This window comes from Heterodontus francisci, chromosome 31 (assembly GCF_036365525.1).
Source record: "Heterodontus francisci isolate sHetFra1 chromosome 31, sHetFra1.hap1, whole genome shotgun sequence".
Classification (NCBI taxonomy): Eukaryota; Metazoa; Chordata; class Chondrichthyes; order Heterodontiformes; family Heterodontidae; genus Heterodontus; species Heterodontus francisci.
In genome coordinates, this window is record NC_090401.1 from 41,616,423 (window position 1) to 41,636,136 (window position 19,714).

The following is a 19,714-nucleotide window of genomic DNA, read 5'->3' on the forward strand; positions in this document are numbered from 1 at the left end:
TCTGAAAGAAGGTGAGAGAGAACTAGAGAGGTGAAGCAGTTTAAGGAGGGAATTCCATAGCTTAGGGCCCAGGCAGCTGAAGGCACGGTCGCCAATGATGGAGCGATTAAAATCAGGGATCTGCAAGAAGACAGAGTTGGAGGAGCACAGAGATCTTGGAGGGTTGTGGGCTGGAGGAGGTTACAGAGATAGCGAGGGGTGAAGGCATGGAGGGATTTGAAGACAAGAATGAGAACTTTAAAATTGAGGCATTGCCAGACTGGATGCTGTTCATTGCCTCCTCCTCCCTGTCATGGTTCTAACGGTACGTCAAATCCGCCCCTTAAAACCAAAATCCAAGTCTGGCCCTTAAACGAGTTGCCAACAAGTTCATTAATAGGCTTAATTGACCAATTACACAGAGCGAGCGGGTTGTCTTTTACAGCCTCTGCCGGCACCAGTTTCGCGTTGGGAAATCGGCACGCCTACCCAAGGGGTGGGTTTAAGTGACCACCTACCCACATTCCCACCCTCGCTGACAATTTGAAATCCTGCCTCGTAAGTGTGCCATCTGATCATATTGGTAAAGACAACCGTGGTAAAAACATCCATTACCCATGCCTGTGTTGTGGGACAACTCAATCACCGCACGAGGAGACTTAGGTACAGGTTCAATTTATTCAAGCGTATACGGTTAGAGACACCACCTCGGGTATTCCGAGGTAATACTCTGACTTTACATTCAAGAGCACAAACTTATATACTGTTCTCATCATGCAATGTGTTCAAACTACAGATGATTGATATGATTGATCATAAAACAATGATGATTGATTACACATTCCAATGAACACACATCCTCAGCCTTATCAATACACATCCCAAAGCCTATTATCACTTTGTTTCCCATCACACCAACCTTCCACGGAAACAGTGGCCTCGAGGCCCCGGCCCCGGCTCCAACCTTTGCTCCCTAATCCTGCCCTTTACCCTAGCAGCATGTTTGTTTCTTTTCTCAATCCGACTGTTAAATTCTGCTGAGATGCTTTTCTAAAACTCAACTTGTTCCTAATTAACCCCTTCACCTGAAACAGGAGTTAATTCATTGATGCATATGCAAATAAGGGGCCTAACATTTGCTTCAGGTCCTCGCTGCAACACTGGTTTACCCGAGGCAGTTAGCGCCAAAAATGGACGTTCCCAAATTTCTTTTCCAAACATACATTTCCTTCGGTAATTAAATTTTTAACATGGAATGTTTAATATATAATTGTGAATATGAGATAAATCCACAGTATTTTGAAACATCATTTTTTGAGTTACTTTATAGATAATAACAATCCTCAGAAGGAACTATGTTAAATCAATCTCTAATTTGCTGCTGTGATTTCCACAAAGACCATGATCTATGGTCTGGTGTCTGTACCCTTCTACTGGGCCGCATTATTTGACATTTTAATCCATTAAGTATTGAGCATGTCAAAACTGATTGATATCATCATAACGTTTGACAGTGGCAATAGCACTATTTGAAGGATAATAAGGAGAGATAGTGAACCATGTCTACAGTATATTTGACTTATGTTATATTTATATTTATGTTTTCACCCTCCTATTACCAGTAATTACAAATTCCACAATTCCCTTTGAGTTTGATGTTCGGCTTCTGAATGCTGGTTAAAAAAGAAAGCCTTTATAAAACTTATTAATCTGAGGTTATCTGAACTTTAGGGGGAATTATGCAGCTGATAATGTCATATTGCAGCATACATGTAATGCATCCACATTTTGGTTTCCATGTTAAAAGCTCCAAGAACAATGCCAGATGAAGAATGGCATGTTGGACACTGTGAACAATGTCCTCAGCTTGGTCATCGCTGGAATCATGCACACTCAAAATAATCTTTATTTAGGATCCTGCAAATATATTCGGATCCTTACTTTCACTATCTTAATTGGTCAGTGAGCTCTTGAACATTAGATATGTATAATTAGAGAGGTCGGACTAAACAGAATAATATGCACTTGGCAATCAGCTGACTAAAAAGTTTCCTACTATTCTAACGCAGGAGAAAAATATTTACTTGACACTTCTTGAAAGAATACTGTCAAAGAAAATAAAATATACAGCTGTAATTACAAGAGATCCGTACATTTTAGAATCCACAATTTAGATGTATATGTATCTGCCAGATAAGAATTTTTATAGAGCTTTTCCTTTACTTGATTCAGGATGTGGCCTAATGACCCAGAGACATGAATTCAAATCCCACCACGGTAGCTGGAGAATTTAAATTCGGGTTAGTAAATAAGTCTGCAATAAAAAGCTAGTATCAGCAAAGGTGGCCATGAAACTACAAGATTGTCATTAAAAACCCATCTGGTTCACTAACGTCCATTAAGAAATCTGCTGCCCTTACCCAGTCTGGCCTACACGTAACTCCAGGCCCACAGCAATGTGGTTAACTCTGAAATGGCCTAGCAAGCCAATCAGTTGACTCAAAACTGCAATTAGGGATAGGCAATGAATGCTGGCCTTGCCAACAATGCCCACATCCCATAAGTGAATTTACAAAACTGCAACATTCATTGACCATCCTTAGTTGCCCTAAGATTGATGATGGTGGGCCTTCTCCTTGAATTACTGCAGCCCCTGTGATGATGTGTTCGGTACAGAATGTGTTAGGTAGAGAATTCTAAGGTGTTAATCCAATGAAGTTAAGGAACAATGGTGTGTGACTTGAAAGGGTACTTGGAGGTGATGGTGTTCTTGATGCGATGCCTCTTGTCTGGTTTTTAAAACTAAGGGTGGCACTATAGAATGTTGACAGCACAGAAAGCCAGTCAACACAGCCGTCTTTTGCTAGAGTAACCCAAAATTATTCACAATGTCCTGTTCTCTCCGAGTAACTTGCTCCATTTCAGCACATAAATATAGAGTTTCTGCTGAAGTTACTAATGGCCGAATGGGAGAAAAAACAAGGAAATTCCCATCCCTTAAAAGATGCAATACTCTCCGCATCAAGTACTTGCTGTGACAAAACATCCTAATTCTCTATGTAAAGAAATTGCCTTTGAGCTGATGTATCCTTTCCAGAGCAACTAAGTGATCAATACATGGCTGCTTGCAATCATGGCATCTGTCACTTCCTTGAGACATCTGTGGACAGCAGACAGGTTGATTTGATATATGTTCCCTGCATGGGATTGAAAGAATTTGGTTGCATGAAAAAGTCAGTGCAGTGATGACCTTCACAGCTGTGTGTTCCTGATGCTGAAGTTGTCTATAGATCAGCCTTAATGAGATGGCATATCACTGTGTCAGCCTGTCTTGTGAGGAGAGGTGAGTGAGGACAAGTCTCTAAGAAACACTGCTAAATCTGCCTGGGTCTGCAAATGTGGGGTCTGAGGTAAGGACAAGTGCATACATAGGATTTGAGGTGTAATCAGAGAGTGGTGGGGGTCTTCAACTCACTGCCTGAAAGGGTGATAGAGGCAGAAACATAGAGGCACATTTAAAAATCACTTGGGTATGCAGTTGAGGTGTCTTAACCTACAGGACTATGAAGCAAGGTGGGATTAGACTGGAAAGCTCTTTGTCAACTGGCACAGACACGATGGGCCAAAGGGCCTCCTTCTGTGCCGTAAATCTTTCTTATTCTCTTCTCCCTCGTCCCCAAAGGAATATCCATCAAGATAACTTCCGTTATCTGCAAACTGCAAGCCAGATAATTGCATGAAAGGAAGTGACAATTAAAAGTTCTTGCAATGTAAAAATATCAGGTGTACGGCAATTGGAATTATTGAACAATAGAAATGCAAACAGCTTTAAGAGATCTACTTCGAAAAGCTAGGCCAGCCAAACAGTCATCACGGAATCATAGAATTATTACAGCACAGGAGGAGGCCATTTGGCCCATCATGTCTGCACCAGCTCTCCAAATGAGCAATTCACTTGGTGCCATTCCCCTGCCTACTCCCGTATCCCTGAACATATACAGTAAATGGCAGAACCCTTAGGAGTATTGACAGGCAGAAAGATCTGGGCATACAGGTCCACAGGTCACTGAAAGTGGCAACGCAGGTGGATAAGGTAGTCAAGAAGGCATACGGCATGCTTGCCTTCATCGGTCGGGGCATAGAGTATAAAAATTGGCAAGTCATGCTGCAGCTGTACAGAACTTTAGTTAGGCCACACTTAGAATATTGCGTGCAATTCTGGTCGCCACACTACCAGAAGGACGTGGAGGCTTTGGAGAGGGTACAGAGGAGGTTTACCAGGATGCTGCCTGGTCTGGAGGGCATTAGCTATGAGGAGAGGTTGGAAAAACTCGGATTGTTTTCACTGGAACGACGGAGGTGGAGGGGCGACATGATAGAGGTTTACAAAGTTATGAGTGGCATGGACAGAGTGGATAGTCACAAGCTTTTTGCCAGGGTGGAAGAGTCAGTTACTAGGGGACATAGGTTTAAAGTGCGAGGGGCAAAGTTTAGAGGGGATGTTTTTTACACAGAGGGTGGTGAGTGCCTGGAACTTGCTGCCAGGGGAGGTGGTGGAAGCAGATACGAAAGCGACGTTTAAGAGACATCTTGACAAATACATGAATAGGAAAGGAATAGAGGGATACGGGCCCCAGAAGTGCAGAAGGTGTTAGTTTAGGCAGGCATCAAGATCGGCGCAGGCTTGGAGGGCCAAATGGCCTGTTCCTGTGCTGTACTGTTCTTTGTTCTATTTTTCCTTTTCATATAACAGTCTAATTCCCTTTCGAATGCTTCAATTGAACCTGCCTCCACTACACTCTCAGGCAGTGCATTCCAGAACTTAACCACTCGCTGCATGGAAAAGTTTTTCCTCATGTCACTTTTGCTTCTTTTACCAATTACTTAAAATCTGTGCCCTCTCGTTCTCGATCCTTTCACGAGTGGGAACAGTTTCTCTCTGCCTACTCTGTTCAGACCCCTCATGATTTTGAATACCTCTATCAAATCACCTCTCAGCCGTTCTCCAAGGAAAACAGTCCTAACTTCTTCAAACTATGCACAGTGATGGCTACAGAAAAATGTGCAGCTGTAAATGTGAGATGAGGACAGGATTGAACTTGATGGTTATGTTCCTAACCACATTAAAGGTGAATCTTGTCTCAACTTGCACACATGAAGAGTTCCCACTTGTAATGGTATCAATGGGTGAAATAAAGGGGAAACGACGTCCACTGGTGACTTTTCACTCTCCCTCCCCCTGTCACAGGTAGAATCTCCTAATATCACAATTTTTTTAATTTAATGCAGCAGTGAAGAAGCAAAGAAAAACATCACAAGATAATTTTAGATGCGGAGGACCATTTGACAACACACGGTTCCCCTCCCGTTACAGCAGAATTTAGATTGTTTCCTAAATGTAGCCAAGGTTTTTACTGTTATATGTTTGGTTCGGTATGCTGCCACTGTATAGAGTCTAGCCAGAGAGGTTGTAGACTGTAGTGTTTAAACATTAATCTTTATTTCATAATGACTATATACACTCCACACTAGCCTGTGTATCTCCTTCAAAATAAAGACCTACGACCCGACCCGAATCCGACGACATGTGTCGGGTTCGGGTCGGGTCGGGTTGCACTTCTGGTTCCGGCATTCGGGCTCGGGTCGGGTTGGGCCAGATCGGACACGCTCTATTACCACCTCAGGTAAGTGACTTTAATGTTAATTTACTTTTTGGATTTTAAAAGTGGTTTTGCTACAGTTATTTTAAGCTTGTACAGATAAGGAATGAAGTGAAAAATGGAAGGTAGGCTAACTGATGGTCGAGTTGGGCGTGGGAAAAATGGAAGGACTCGGGCCAGGTAGGGCTCGGCATCGGATCGGGTTCTGTCGGGCTCGGGTCAGGTCTCATTTGCAGACCCAAGCAGTCTTTACTTCAAAAGCCACGCTATAACTGTTCTCGAGTCTCACATGATCTCTTACCTCATCCTGGTGGGCAGTGATCATTACACTCTCTCAAGATTAACCCTTTGATACCCTTATACTACATCTTCTCCTTCTATCAGTTCCTTCACCAGAGGGCTGAACAAGAGGCACCAGGAAAAAAGGTACACTGACTGGGGGGAGCGAAAGACACCATTAAACCCTGCCAGCGACGTGGCGCCAAAACTTCCCAAAGGCGTAAACAAAAGCAGAATGCTTTTATTGCAAAAAAAAAAGGGTATTTCAGTTAGATGTGCCAAAATAAAATCTCGACTACCTCAACCTCTAAAGGAAAAGTAGTAAAGTATGGCGAGGTAAATGAAGTTAAGCAACTCCTGCACCAGGCCAATTGAAATATTTTCTGGGCGGTATCAATGATCCAAAGCAAGCATTTTGGTCAGCAGACGTATATGTCAATGGACATATCACTAATTTCAAACTCGACATCACAGCAAGTGTGATGGTCCTATCAGACAAAGAGCCACGGCTTTCCAAATACTTTCTGCAACCAATGGAAACTCAGTTACATGGCCCAGGAGGGGTTGTACTTGAAGTAAAAGGAAACTACAAACTTTTAAGACTTCGTCAAATTTGGCTGATGTTTCGCCAATACATTGTCCTGCTATTATATCATCAGCTATGGCACCAATTAAATAGAATAATGTATTCACTTGCTCTGCTTCAGACCTGCTGTCCAATTTCGGAGCAATTCAGTATCTGAAGAACATTTTCCTCCATAGTACCCAGTCATGTGCCTGTTTTATAGAATTGTAGAATCTGACAGCATGAAAGAAGGCCTTTTGGCCCATCACGGCCTTGCCAGCTCTTTGAAAGAGCTATCCAATTAGGCCGGCTCCTCCACTCTTTCCCTATAGCTCTGCAAATTTTTCCTGTTGCGAAATCTAGCATGGGATCCATTGGAATATTCATCAAAACAGTGAAGACGTTTGGTCTGGTCAGAAGGAGAGCCTAAAAATAAATGGGCTCCCTATCTCCACACGTTAAGACCAGCATCCCAAACCAATAAGATTCACATCACCAGTGAAGCCATGCAAAACTCTCCCTTATAATGTCAGAATTGAAATTAAATTGACAAAGGGAATTTACTTCCTTTATGTGTTGTAAAAAATTCCAACCTTCCTATTGTGTTCTATGAATATTGAGTGTGTAACGATAATGGCAAAATAACAGCAGCAGAATTTATAATTATTGGTACATCTAAAGGCTGGTTTTGGAATGTGGTTTGATCAGCTATGCTACATGTAAACATTTTTAAATAATCGTTGACTTTTCACTGTTCTGGGAATGGTTTGCTTTCACAAAATCCCTTGCATTCAATTGCAAAATGTCTCAACTTTTGCAGCTAATTAAATAATTCCAGTATGAGGTTTAGTTACTGCAATATTAATGTTTGACAATTTCCAGGCCTCAAATCATTAGTGTACATCTTGAGATAAAGAATAAATTAAACTTTAAACCTTCACTGTTGCAGTGTGGTTCATGATTCAGGCACACTTCCTATATAAATGGTAAGAGAGTTTTCAAGCCGAATTTTAACTTTCCGACTTGCTCACAGTGAGGGGAGGCCGGTAGCGCACCAGCAAGCTGGATGTTTCAGTAACACGTTTATCAATGGCTTTTTAACTCAGCTGTGGCATTTGCATCTGACTTCCAGATTTCCTGGCCAATCAGAGTGGGCAGGTATGGTGACAACCCACATCAGTCTGTTTCAGCTTCTCTATTTAAAGGGACCCAGCGAGGGTTGGAATGGAAGCATTGTCAAAAGTGTCAAAACAGAGCCAGCAACATAGCAAATGGAGGGTCAATGTCATAAGGCTGCACCGCGCCTCGGCATCATGCTGCAACTGGTAAAGGGCCCGCAGGGAGGTTCTTTTCCCCATGATCAGGAAGAAGAAGCCTGCAACATTGGCTGGAGGTTGCCGAGGAAGTCAGCAGCAGGAGTGTGGTGCCTCACTGCCGGATACAGTGCCACAAGAGGCTGAATGACTTGATCAGTGCAGGAAATGACACATTCAAATACAAGTCCCCTCATTCTTTTTTCCCCAGCCTTCTCCTGTACATCTCTCCTCAGACCATGCACCCATCCCTTTCTGTCGAAGCACCTCCTCGCATCCCCATCTGACCAGCTAATCCTTTATCTGTATAACCTGTGCTGGGGGTTTCACCTCCTGTGAGCTGGAGCTCTGTGTTCATCCCTTCTGCCCTGTGGAGCGGCAGCTGCAGCTGCTGCTGGTGATACTCCTCTTATTCCTCATCAGAGCTCCAAGGTAGAGCTGCATGAGCGGCTGCCATGCAGCTGGGAAGTGCAGATCAAAGGCAAAAAACTCCAAGGTAGCAGAAATGACCTCCATGTATGGGAAATCATCTCCAAAGCAGTGGAAGCACACTCTCAGAACAAGTCCTGTGAATGAGAGTTTTTCACTTAGGCGAGGCAACAGTTGTCAGATCTCAGTATTTAAAGCCTTTCTTGCCTGTCAATTGCTCAACCCCATAAATCCCCACTGATTTTCACGAATCCCGGGAAACCCGTGTGTCAGAGTTAAAATCAGAATCCAGGGTTAAAACTCTACTTAATTATCTTTTAACATATGTAAATATCAGATCTGCCAGTCCCACGGAGTTTCCCCATGCACTAAAGAATGTGTTCGAGTTAAATGTGGAAGTCAGGGGGCTCCTACCACCCGTTTCTATGTTTTATCTGCTGCCCACACAGAAACCCATCCTTAACAGGTTAAAATTCAGCCTTTAGTGTCAGCGCAGTCAAATTTGGGGGCCTGTGGCTCTAGGAACAGCCAAAATATCAAGGGTCATAAAGGTCTAAATATTGATTAAAACTAGCATGAAAATTCTTGTGATGTGAGTCCAACATCAAATGTCAGAATATTATTAGCAATTGTAGAATACAGGAATATTTAACAACAAACCACTTGCATTTATTCAGTGTTTTTAGCGTAATAAAACATCCCAAAATGCTTTATCGGTGCAATTATCAAACAAAATTTAACACCAAGACATAAGGCGGCGAGTAACAAAGGTAAGTTTTAAGGACCGTCTTAAAGGAGGAAAGTGAGTAATGCAGATAGAGTCATAGAGTCATAGAGAGATACAACACTGAAACAGGCCCTTCGGCCCACCGAGTCTGTGCCGACCATCAACCACCCGTTTATACTAATCCTACATTAATCCCATATTCCCTACTACATCCCCACCTTCCCTCAATTCTCCTACCACCTACCTACACTAGCGGCAATTTATAATGGCCAATTTACCTAACAACCTGCAAGTCTTTGGCTGTGGGAGGAAACCGGAGCACCCGGCGGAAACCCACATAGAGAGGTTTAGGAAGAGAATTCCAGCAGTTAGGACCCAGGCAGCTGTAGGCACCGTTGTCGATGGCAGAACGATGAAAATTGATAAATATAAATAATTGACTACGATTTTTAACTAAAAAGATAAATATTAAATAAATTGTAAAAGTACAGAAACATAGAGAGAAGACTCAGTATTGTGATTCACTTGACAGTAATCTGATAATCCCAGAGATTATTAAAAAATGTTGTTTAATATACTTTAGTTTACATTACAAAAATTTCAAGAGAAAGCTTTAAAAGTCCTTGGGAAATTACAAACTTAATAAGAACAAATCACCGCGAGATATCCACACTCACACATTCATATCTTAACACACAGAAATGGTTCAAACAACCAAAAGGTGTCTGAATCTGAGCATTTTCGACCATTTTTTTAAAATTATTCAAACTGCAAGTACTTTCCAATCGTTATTCACACATGCCTGAGCAGGTGTAGAACTCGATCATTTCAGAAAATAAATATTAAAATTTGAAAAAAAATATTTATTTTATTATTTCACAATTCCAGTACTTAATAGTGAAACAAAAATTACTTGTTCAGATCCATATAGTGCATTTTGTCAAGGGCAGAAGCGGGCGGGCACGGTCTCCTTGATGTATTTTGTTAGCATTTTCCATAAGGAGTTGGACCACCACACCAATAGACAGTTGTACATCTTTGGCTTTGACTGTGCACAGGTTTATGTGGATTATGCTAGTTAATGTGCAAAGACTCTAGAGGGATTCCCTTTGCCCCCAAATCAGGTCCTAGTATTCCGAATCCAATGTATTGTCAGGAAAACTGAAGAGGGAGATTTTAGTTTTCAGAGTCCAGTGTTTAATGAAGAAAATGCTGGGGGAAACTGTAAAAATCATCCTTTTCATAAATCAATGTCATTATTCTACATATAGCAAACTCAGTGCTCTTTTCCTTCTTGTATGTGATCACTGCTGTTTTATCTGCTCTACCTTATTCTGCCATGAACGGTCCTTCAGTGCCTGAGTGGAAACTAATGAATTATGTTTACATTTCATATAAACTCACAGCTTTGCTGACTTTACATTTGATTTGCAGTTATAAGATGTGGGTGTATATGGATTTTATGCAAAAATGTGTTTTGCAAAATCACTATTGGTTTCTAATGTGATTTAGCATTAATACACCAAACACTTAAGCAGCAGGTGATCTCCTGTGAAAACTCAGCTACTCCAGCAAACGTACAAAAGAAGTAGTTGTATAGCTCATAAATATAACTGTCCATTGCTAAAATGCTTTCCAATACAATACCAAAAAGGCAATCTGATATAATGGGCACAGGTTATAACTAATGGATTAATTAAAACATTTAAAATTATTGTTATCTTCACTATCAATTAATTATACTTTTTGCACTCCAATATGAATTTTCTCCTCTTGTAAAACCCTGCAAGCTGCTTAAATAGGCAGCTGCCCCTAAAATTCCTTGGATGGTCTTGTGGTCTCTTATTGTATCTACTGAAGATTGGGGTTATCTGGGGATCTGCTTGTCCCCTGCAGAAAACTCGTGGGCCAAAATTTACAGCAATGAGGCATCTCGCAGCATCTGTAGTTAGTCAGACTTTTTCTTGCACCCTTCAGCTCAAAACGTTTTTTGCCTGTAAGCTGCTGGAGGTATGAGCTGATAATGGCGTGGCGAGTGCAAGGAGGCATCTGCAACCTTCATGAATGGTAGCACCAACAGTCGGTCTTCATTGCCAATGAGGTTTACGGATTGAGAAATAAACAGAGGAAAGAGGATAAAATAGAATGGGTGAACTCAATGTCAAATCAGGGATAGAAAGAGTGCTGCCATGTCTCTGATGGGTGCGTGCTTGGAGAGCCAGATCGAACAGATCAGTCAGTGAATGCCAGACAGATGTGCAGGTCTGCATGTCATTGCTTCGTCCGTGAGCTCTATGCAGCAGTGGCAAGGTGCGAGGGGGACAAGGTGCCTGGAGTCTCCACCGGGTCCTCGCACTCCTCAGGTCAGGAGGGATGTACAAGTGTGCCTTTCAAGGGAGGAGGAGCAGCTGCTTTCCCACATCTGGGGGCGCCTCAGCCCCTCTGCCAGTGACTCCAGTACCTCAAGTAGCCGTAATGACAGAGGAGGGTCCCAAGCCCCTCAGCATGCTGGGGCCCTCCAGGTGTCAGATAGCCAGAGGACGGCCACCACATTGTCCCAAGCCACGGGGCAACAGGGTCAGCAGCCTGCTGCCACCTCAGCTGCAAATGCATCACATCTGAGAACACGTAGGAAATTTAAGAAGAGCACCTAGCTGCATCTGGGGATCGTGGGTGAATTCAGTATGAAAATATTAAGCCTCGCATCTGCTGTGCTGCTTAATAAAGGATTAATGTCTTTCACTAGGCGATGCAAAGCTAAATGAAGGAGGCGACAGCAGGGCTGCAGAAAATCATGTTTTATTGGCATGGAATGAACAGGTAGTAAGGATCATGTGAAACATCTGTGTATTAGTGCCTCCAAGTCTCCCTTGTGGGTATCTCATTGCATCTTGCCTGTGGTCCCTGGGACCCTTCATCTTGCAGCACCTGGTCAGGAACCTCCCCACATCCTCATTGTCGGAGCAGCCATCGCGATCCACAAGATTCCCATTGATCCCCCTCTGCAGTGCCAGGTTGTGCAGTGCACAGCAGACCACTACGATTTGGGACATACTGAAGGGCTCCACTGGATCTGTCAAGGCACATGAATCACATCTTAAAAAGGCCTGCTCGATGATTGCCCCATTGCAGGTGCTGTACATCTCCTCTGCACCCATACGTGGGTTCCTCATAGGCATTCGGAGCCATGTTGTCAGTGGGTAGCCCTTGTCTCCTAGTATCCATCCCTGAAGGCATGTAGGGACCAAAATAACTGTGGCACCTGGGACTACCAAAGTATGTAGGCATCATGGCTGCTTCCCGGGAAACCATGAACAAACCTGAAGGATCCTTCTGTGGTGGTCGCAGACCAGTTGTACATTGAACGAGTGGAAGCAATTCCTGTTGATGTTATTTTAAAATTCATTCATGGGATGTGTGCACCGCTGGCCAGCATTTATTGCCCATCCCTAATTGTCCTTGAACTGAGTGGCTTGCTAGGCCATTTCAAAGAGCATTAAGAGTCAACCACATTGCTGTGGGTCTGGATTCACATGTAGGCCAGACCAGGTAAGGATGGCAGATTTCCTTCCCTAAAGGACATTAGTGAACCAGATGGGTTTTTACAACAATCGACAATGGTTTCATGGTAACCAATAGACTAGCTTTTAATTCCAGATTTGTTTATTAATTGAATTCAAATTTCACCATCTACCATGGTGGGATTCGAACCCCTGTCCCCAGAGCATTAGCCAAGGCTTCTGGATTACTAGTCCAGTGGTATTAGTTTAGTTTAGTTTTTTTAGTTTTTAGTTTAGAGATACAGCACTGAAACAGGCCCTTCGGCCCACCGAGTCTGTGCCGACCATCAACCACCCATTTTATACTAATCCTACACAAATTCCATATTCCTACCACATCCCCACCTGTCCCTATATTTCCCTACCACCTACCTATACTAGGGGCAATTTATAAAGGCCAAGTTACCTATCAACCTGCAAGTCTTTGGCATGTGGGAGGAAACCGGAGCACCCGGAGGAAACCCACGCAGACACAGGGAGAACTTGCAAACTCCACACAGGCAGTACCCAGAATTGAACCCGGGTCGCTGGAGCTGTGAGGCTGCGGTGCTAACCACTGCGCCGCCCCAACAAGATGTAGGCAGCTGACTGGTCTGTGGGAGCCTTGATGTCCACATGCCTGCAGTCGATCACACCCTGCACCTGGGGGAATCCAGCGATGTCCCCAAAACCAATGGCCATCTCAGCTTGACTGCCTGGATTAGTGCAGTAACGTACATTCTCACAAGCCCTCTTGAATAGGGTGTTGCTCACCACCTTGATGCACCGCAGACTGCGGGATGCCACACACATCTTCAATGGATCCCTGGAAAGTGCTGGAGGCATAGTTCAGTGCCACGGTGACCCTTCAGTGCCACCAGCATTGGGTGGCCACCACCTCCCATCTCAGCTTGTCCTTCAGCATGGCACACATTTCAGTGCCGCTCAGACATTTGTAGGTAGTTGAGTCTCGGACAATAGACCCTCTCCAGAGGTTTCATCTTCTGCACTTAGGAGGCTGCTAAAGTGCCCTTCTGCCTCTTCTCCTTCTCCTGTTTCATCACACCGAGGCAGGCCCTCCTGTTGACACTGAGGTTGCTGACCTATCGCTGCCTGTGGCAGGGCCTACCTCCCTTTCTGCTGCTCCTCCTCATTGGCTGCCCTGAAGCCCGGGTGAATGAGGCCCATGGCAGCTGTCCTCTCTCAGTGTGCAAGGCCTTTTATGCAAATGCCCCCCACCCTTCCCCCACCCATTTCTTCTGCTCATGTGCCACTGCCCTGATGGGACTCTGGCACCTTATCACCTGTTCCTGGCTTCATTTGTTGCTGCCTTCGCTGCTCCACCCTGTTAAAGGGGAAAGTATTTTTATGCAAGGTTTTTATTCAGCTATTTGCTTGTAACAGTTTATCAAATTGTGAAATGTGTTTGTTACAGATGTAAACTGGGATTTGGTAATTCCATGTGCAGAGGGCGGTAGGAACATGGAGTGTGGAGGACATTGGGATGAAGGGAGAAGATTTGTAACTGAAGACTTCATCACTGGGGCTCATGTTGCACTTTTTAAAACTAAAGACAGTTTAACTGAACAAAGACAGAAACACACACACACACACACACATGAGTCAAGACATACCATTAAGGTGGTAGCCCCAGACTATTACAACATCAGGCACTCTGTCTGCAACAGCTCTCATAGACGATGGCCTCTCAGAATATGTGTGGGTGGATGTCTTCCTGTGGTTTCAAGAAGCAGATATCACATCCAGTGCTGGTATGCACCTAAGAACATCCTGCTGAGAGCAGGCTATGGCCACACGCAGGTGGTCTTGCATAGCCAGGGTGGGATTGATAAGGCACTGAAACCCAATCAGATAACCCAATTTGAGACATTGCCTAATATGTCAAGGGAGCAGGGTTAAAAAGGGGTATAAAGCCACAGTCCACAAGGACATTATTACTGCAATCAGGAACAGTGACCTGGTCAGTCACCGAAGGTGGGAAGAGAACTCGGTCAGTGGACCGACCACCTGGGGATGAACTCTTGTACGCAGGGTTACCAACTACCAGTACTGAGTATATCTGTAGATTGGATAGAAAGTAAATAAAGTAGTTTGTGAGAACAAACACTATATGTGTCCTTGCATTGATATCAAGAGTAAGGCAAGATTCCACAATATTTCAGGGGAAGATACCTGGGGTAAACGTGTGACCGGCTTACAACACTCCCTGGCATGCCACCCTGGCTCTCTCGACGGATGCCAGAGACAGCCAGCACTGAGCTCCCACTTGCTTGCCGCCTTCTTTTACCAAGCTCTGAGCCCCATGGTTTCTGTGCGCTGTTTGCATAAGTCAAGACGCCCATAAAATTGCTCTCAATTGTCCAATTAATTACCTTAATTATGTTCCTGCCACATCCATGCGCAATGTCCCCCCACTGCATCAGCTGTCATCCAGAAAATGTGGAAATATCATGAAGATGTTGGACTTCTGGTCTGGCGTCTTCCGTCCCGATTTTCTGTGTCCCCCTTCCCTCCGCTTCCGAACCAGTTCCCAAAGGGCCTGTAACATTCCATCCACTGTTATTTTCAACAAATTCCAGCCCATGAAATTACAGCGCTAATATCTGTAATGGCACAATGCAGAGAATTCCTGTTTTCCCAGTTACAGGAGTTCTGCTTTGCTGCAGTGTATCTGAAATGGATGGGAAAAAGAGGGAAACTCCAAGAAAGCACTCGGAAATACTCTTAAATTTATATTCACACGGCCACCTCTATGATTGAATGAGTGTGGTATTATTCAACTGACCTGGGCTAATATGACAGACCATATTCTCCAGCATAGCACGAGCAATGCCATTGGAGGTCCACTCAACATTTTCACATAAAGTTCACTCCAATACTCACTATTACTGTTGCCAACAAATAAACATGGTTTATAATGCATAGAAATTATGGGCTGGATTGTGTGGTGGAGGCGGATAACCCCACCGGGCCGAAAATATGCGGGGGAGCCCCTCCTCTGCCTCCCCGCCCCCCCCCCCCCCCCACCCCCCACCACCACCACCGGAGCAATCCTCCAGTCTTTGTGTGTCAAAGTTTTAGGAGGCAGGATCCCCATCACTTTAAAGACTTTAAATGGACAGGAATCCCACCTCCAAGAGCTGCCAGCCAATCACAGGGCCAACAGCTCAGCAGGATCAGCAGTGCCACTGCCAGTACTGCAGCGGCCTCAGACCCAGGCCCAACACGGGAATGCCGGAAAAGAGGTAGGTGAGGCGGGGTCGCAGGTGTCAGTCCGGACGGCCCCGGTGAACGGGGTGGTCTTGCAGTCCTTGGGGATGGGGGTCCCGAGGGGTGAATTGGTTCCCGGTGGGGGTCCTCCGTGGGCCGTAAATTGCCCATGTAAGAGGGATACCCCCCCCCCCCCCAAGCCCACAGGGAGGGCACCTTGTTTAACCAGGCCAGCTCCCCGCTGCTGGTAAGATCACAGAGGCAGCGGGAAGAGGCCCTTAATTGGCCCTTATTAGGCCACGTAAGGGCCTCAATTTGCCTCTTGGTGGGAAGGCCATCATCAGCCTATCCCGTCCCCGAGAAGAACACTGGGCAATAATGCCCTCCGTCCCGCTTTCTCCCCCACCAGCCAGCAGATTCTGCATGACCGCACCCCCCCCCCCCCCCCCCCACCTCCGATTCCGCCTCGGGGGGGCGGGGAGCCCGTAAAATCCTGGCCAATATGTGATTTAATACGAAAAAGTTGTGAAATTGTCATGAGTTGTTAAAGTTACTCGGCTGGAATCCTTGTTATTCCTGGTCATGTCTATGAAAAGTCTTGTTTAGCAAGGGATTATAATATGAATAAATACAAATTATTACAGCTACTGCTGATGCTTGCCTTATTTGATATGCCATTCAGAAAATTAGTCTTTAATTTGAACTTAAGCTCGTAGCAGTGGCTAGAGGATTTGTCATTCTTTTCTCTGAAACAGAAGAACTCATGGATTAACTAAGAAACTTTTTCAGAAATTACTTCAATTCCATTTCAGTTCATAATGTCATTTATGAATCTGGAGGTATTCGATAAGGCCAGGATATGAATGCAGGATTAATCTGCGTCCACTGCTTCTGATACAGGCAACAGGCAAACATAGTGCTGTCTGCTCATATAAATGATTGCAACATGCAAACAAGATTAAGTGCATTGTGGAGTGGCTGCACGTGAGAACAAAATTGTGAGGGGCTAGCATGGGTTCAAGCTAGCCAGCACCACTTAAAGTTAGCTTCACCCTCTTGGAGGGGAGGTGTAGTCTGGCTGAAATAGGTCAACTGGTTGCAGAGGAGAGTGTGAGCAAGAAGAACATTGAATGAAGGCACAACATGGCAGAGAGCTGGTTCTCATATTTCCTGCATTGCCCTGGAGGCCTTGGTCAAGGAAGTGCAGAGGAGGATAGATGTCATCTACCTGCAAAGGGGACAAGAGGCCCTCCAGACACACGCTCAGAAGGCAGTGGGAGCACGTTATTGTTTCAGTCAAAGTCAGGATTCCAGACCCAATGTCCCAGATACAGTGGCACAACAAGTTGAATGAACTCACACAAGTGGTCAAGGTCAATAAATGGATCTTCAAATGCCATTTTCCATCAACTGCACCACTAGCCATAGCCACTGCTCAATGCACCACACCCCATCACTCACTATCACTACCAACAATCTCTATCACCCACAACATTCTTAATGTTCATAACTTCACCTCACCCTCACACACTTAGCACAGCTGCAAGCCTCACACCCACATCTCACAGCTTGCTAACACTGACAGCTATTCAACCATGGCAGCCATGTCATCCAAACACATTGCAACAAACTCACTGCGATACTTGCTTTTCTCTTGCAGGTCAGGTTGGCGCATAACCGAAGCAGGGACAGGCACCAGCATGTTGCACCAAGAACATTTGACAAAATGCTTGACTCAGCCTTGGACATGGTTCTGTATATAAAGTGTATAGCCAATCTAATGCCATCAAAACACAGTCCGATTTAAAACACATTTGTCCCTATAAATAAAGTAGCTAAGCATACATACATTCATGAAGAGCAGCACAACTGTATTAGCTAGCTAGCAAGAAAAATAATATGCAATGCCAATGCAAAACACTTTTGTTGACAGAATAGATCTAGTTACACCATGTCCCGGGATGATAGATGGACCTTATTGGATGACCTCTGTGGATTCACACTGTGTCAAGAGTGCAAATTCATCCAATAAACTATGAATCTCAAGCAGAGGATCGTTATTGTGGTCATTGAGGTGAGGCAGTAGAAAAATCAGCAATAGGAAGATGGACCATTTCTCACACTGCTATTGTGACAAGACAATTTAACCCATGATGGTCAATGTTTGTACAACTTATCCACCTGTTTGCAATATGTGACTGGAGACAGGCCAGCCAACAAAAGGGCAGTGATCTCCACATTAGGAGCATTTTACAGGATGTAGCAGATAGTACTTCAGAAGAGTCATGTAAAACAGAAAAGCAGAGTGAGACAGGAAGGGACAGAGAGATTAATGGTAGGTAGCCAAGACTAGTTTATTCATCTTAACAGGCTGTTAAACTAGGTCCTGGATTCTAAATAGAGAAATAAAAGAATCTCTCATGGACAAAATTAGATAAACACAATTGCAAATAAAAAGCACCCTTCAGTTCCTCCAATAAAGCAATTCTCTTAAATTAACTTATGTCTATATCTCAGTCTATTGCTGTCAATTCCAATTCAGCTCTGATGAGACAATTATTAACAGAAAGCTTTTCTGCAAATGTTGAGTGGTTGTTACTGCATGTATTATTCAGTTACAATATGTTTAGTCACTATCTATAAGATTGTATTCCAGACTAACCAATTTATGTCCAAGGCAAATCTCTTACAAAGGTGCACTTTTAACATAATGTAATGATATGATACAACCAACTTTCAAATGGCATTGGCCACTCAGATTATCTGCCCTCAAACTGGATAGTAAATGATGCACATTGCAGTTACTGATCTTTGACATACTTGTCAAACTTTTCCTTTAATTGAATTCACTGCAAAAAAATAATCAGTTAATGACTGTTTGTAACATGGTCATTGAAACATAATAAAGTTTTACTATGCCTTACACAACAGTTTTAAAAATTACAAAGGTAGAATAGATTTAGTTAAGGTATCATAGACAAATCACCATAGATTAAGGTATATTAAAGTGATCCATTACATTGTATTTACTAACTATTGGATATGGGTCAGCAGCATTCAGTTTTTGCCAATATCACTGCGTTCCATTACACCTTACTCTTATATTTATGAGGAACTTACAGTGCTGACATCTGGAGATTCCTTGGATTTTCTTGCCTGTTTTCCCCTCAATGCAAGTTCTGGAACAATGTGATTCCAAGTGGATAGCAGCAGAATTATGACATTTATATAGCTGTAAATGTCCAACAATGTTCAACACTGAGCATGTGTCCCAGGTGAAAGTAATGCATGCCAGAGCATAAAAATAGAGACATTCCCCAAGTGACTTTTGCCATTTTAAAATGAGTTTACATAACACAAGCCTTTAAACTTGTGATTTAAAATAACCTAGCTGCTAGGTTATTTTAAAACACAAGGTTAAAGGCTTGAAATAGTGGTGTCCAACTTTTTCGTGTGGGGGGACCACATTACAATTTTTGTCTTAATACAGGGGGCGGGTGACCCATGCAGAACGATAAAGGCATTAAAAATTTATCTTACTATTAATCAAAGCAACAAAGGCCCACTTTTGTGAAGAAGTTTTAAATGAGAAGACTAATTTGTTGACTTACTTTCTGGTCACTATGTTGGATACTGATTTACCTGGCATTTTTTTGCTTGCACAAGTAGTCAATGCTTGCCTGCACACTTCTTATAGTGATGAGGATTATTCTGGATAGACATCTATCTGTCAGGTGTGATCTTGATCGCTCTCTCTCCCACCTCTCTGTCTGTCTGTCTCTCTCTCTGTGTCGTCCCCCCTCTGTGTCATTCCCCGCCGTGTCTTCCCCCTTTTTCTCTCTCTGCCCCGCTTCTCTCTCTGCCCCCACTCTCTCTCTCTCTCTCTCCTCTCACACTCTCTCTTTCTCTCTGACAGTTGCAGAAAAAAGAAATCAGAACCCCCCTGGAAAACCACAAACTTGTCCCAAGTTTGAAAGTGCTGTCTCTGCTCT